Source organism: Schistocerca serialis, chromosome 10, assembly GCF_023864345.2.
Source record: "Schistocerca serialis cubense isolate TAMUIC-IGC-003099 chromosome 10, iqSchSeri2.2, whole genome shotgun sequence".
Classification (NCBI taxonomy): Eukaryota; Metazoa; Arthropoda; class Insecta; order Orthoptera; family Acrididae; genus Schistocerca; species Schistocerca serialis.
The window spans coordinates 123,835,646-123,838,649 of record NC_064647.1 but is presented as its reverse complement, the minus strand read 5'-3'; the positions used below and the strand labels follow the sequence as shown (position 1 = coordinate 123,838,649).

At 43.2% G+C, this 3,004-nt stretch overlaps 1 non-coding gene across 1 annotated transcript; it reads right to left on the bottom strand.

Moving 5' to 3' along the window:
* Positions 1 to 485: 485 nt before the first annotated feature.
* On the bottom strand, positions 486 to 560 carry Trnat-ugu (transfer RNA threonine (anticodon UGU)). The gene has a single exon. It is a non-coding gene; the product is annotated as a tRNA-Thr (tRNA).
* Between the last annotated feature and the right edge of the window lie 2,444 nt (positions 561 to 3,004).

The following is a 3,004-nucleotide window of genomic DNA, read 5'->3' as shown; positions in this document are numbered from 1 at the left end:
ACACGAGTGGGCCAACAGCTCCGAAAGCCCGTATCGATGATGTTTCGTTGAATGGTTCGCATGCTGACAATTTTTGATGGCCCAGCACTGAAATCTGCAGCAATTTGCGGATGGTTTACACTTGTCACATTAAACGACTCTCTTCAGTCGTCGTTGGTTCCGTTCTTGCAGGATCTTTTTCTTGCCGCAGCGATGCCGGAGATTTGATGTTTTACTGGATTCCTGATATTCAACATACATTCGTCAAATGGTCGTGCGATAAAATCCCCACTTCATCGCTACCTCTGAGATGCTGTGTCCCATCGCTCGTGCGCCGACTATAGCACCACGTTCAAACTCACTTAAATCTTGATAACCTGCCATTGTAGCAGCAGTAACCGATCTAATAACTGCGCCAGACACTTGTTGTCTTAGTTAGAATTATATTAATACCTTCAGCGGTTAACGGGCGTTGATATATATCAACGGGGACAGGTGAAAATGCGTGCCCTGACCGGGACTCGAACCCGGGATCTCCTGCTTACATGGCAGACGCTCTATCCATCTGAGCCACCGAGGACACAGAGGGTAGCGCGACTGCAGGGACTATCTCGCGCACGCCTCCCGCGAGACCCACATTCTCACCTCGTATGTCCACATACTACGAGGTGCGGCTAGAAAAAAACCGGACTGATGCTGGAAAAACATTTATTTACAATTATTTACAATTTCATGTTATCTCCTTCAATGTACTCTCCTCCTCGGTCTCTACACCGCTCCGTACGAATTTTCCACTGTTCATAGCAATGCTGCAGATCATTTTCGGTAAGTCCATACATTACTTCCGTCGCTTTTTTTTTTACTGCTTCAACAGTCTCAAATCTAATTCCTTTCAAAGCTGACTTCACTTTAGGGAAAAGAAAAAAGTCACAGGGGGCCAAATCAGGTGAGTAGGGGGGATGATCTAAGATGGGAATGTTGTGTTTTGCCAAAAACGTCTTCACTGACAACGCACTGTGAGCTGGGGCATTGTCTTGGTGAAGGATCCATGACTTTTTTCTCCACAAATCGTTCCGTTTTCTCCGTACTCGCTCACGTAGGGTAGCCAGGACGCTAATGTAGTAATGCTGATTCACTGTTTGTCCCTCTGGTACCCAATCAATGTGCACAATCCCTTTGATGTCAAAAAAAAACAATCATCATTGCCTTGAATTTCGATTTTGACATTCGTGCTTTTTTTTGTCGTGGAGAACCAGGAGTTTTCCAATGCATCGATTGGCGTTTAGTTTCGGGATCGTAAGTAAAAAAACCACGATTCATCGCAAGTAATAACATTTTGTAAGAAGGTGGGATCACTTTCAATGTTTTCCAGGATGTCAGAACAAATCATTCTTCGCGTTCCTTCTGTTCAATTGTGAGACACTTTGGAACCATTTTTGAACACACTTTGTTCATGTTGAAACTTTCATGAAGAATCTGCCTAACACTTTCCTTGTGAACTCCTGTTAACTCAGACACTGCTCTGATTGTTAAACGGCGATCATGTCGAACAAGTTTACTGATTTTTTCAATGTTTGCATCAGTTTTTGCTGACAATGGTCTGCCAGTGCGAGTGTCATCACTGGTGTTTTCGCGGCCATCTTTAAATCGTTTAAACCACTCAAACACTTGTGTTCGCGATAAACAATCATCGCCGTACACTTGTTGTAACATTACAAACGTTTCACTTGCAGATTTTCCTAGTTTGAAACAAAATTTGATGTTAACACGCTGTTCTTTCTGTACACTCAACATTTTCCGACGCACAGACAAAACGTCAACTACTTAAAACAGACGCCACGGGCAGACTGAGTGCAGGAGGCAGATGAAACTCGAGCAGTAGGCGGAGCGAGAGTCACGTGACAAGCCACGCGACTTTCAGCCTTATTGCATTCGTTTTATTGTTTCACCAGTACTAGTCCGGTTTTTTTCTAGCCACACCTCGTATATTGGTAGTGTCCCACCCCAACAGACTCATTACTCGTGGAAGACATTCTTACCAAGTCACAGAAGGCCATGGGCGGTGTCGCCAGAGCTATATACTTATATGGATATGGTGTCTGTTCTTTCCCCTTTCGGACATGTCCAAAAGAACAGACACCATATCCATATAAGTACTTGTTGTCTTATACAGGCGCTGCCGACCGCAGTGCCGTATTCTGCCTGTTTACATCTCTGTATTTCAATAAGCATGCCTATACCAGTTTCTAGGGGGCTTCATTGTATGTACTTGTATCTAATTTCTTGCCTTGGTCTAGACCTGGAGCTTTCTGTTTCAGTGGGGATCTATGCATTTTAGTGTCTTTTGTTTAACATTTGTTGAACTTACATTCAAGTTCTGTAGAGGGATTAGTCCACAGTTGTGATGCTAGTCGCACGGACAAAGTGCCACCACAAGTTTATTTAATCGATTAACTGTCTGGCCGGCCGCTGTGGCCCAGTGGTTCCAGGCGTTTCAGTCCGGAACCGCGCTGTTGCTACGTTCGCACGTTCGAATATTGCCTCGGGCATGGCTGTGTGTGACGTCCTTAGATTAATTAGCTTTAAGTTCAAAATATTCAAATGTGTGTGAAATCTTATGGGACTTAACTGCTAAGGTCATCAGTCCCTAAGCTTACACACTACATAACCGAAATTATCCTAAGGACAAACACATACACACCCATGCCTGAGGGAGGACTCTAACCTCCGTCGGTAGCTTTAAGTAGTTCTAAGTCTAGGGGACTGATGACCTCAGATGTTAAGTCCCATAGTGCTTAGAGCCATTTGAACCATTAACTGTCTGTAATTGGGCCACCATTATATTGCACAGTTAACATGTTCTTCGAGTACCATTGGTAATTTATGTGTAATACAAATATCCTTATGCATTGCGGTATTAATTTAAAAACTTACTTAGTTGTACGAATTTGGCAAGAATTTTGGTAACTGATAGTTGGCTTATGATACAATTGTTATTAAATAAAAATATTTGTTTGGGAATGAT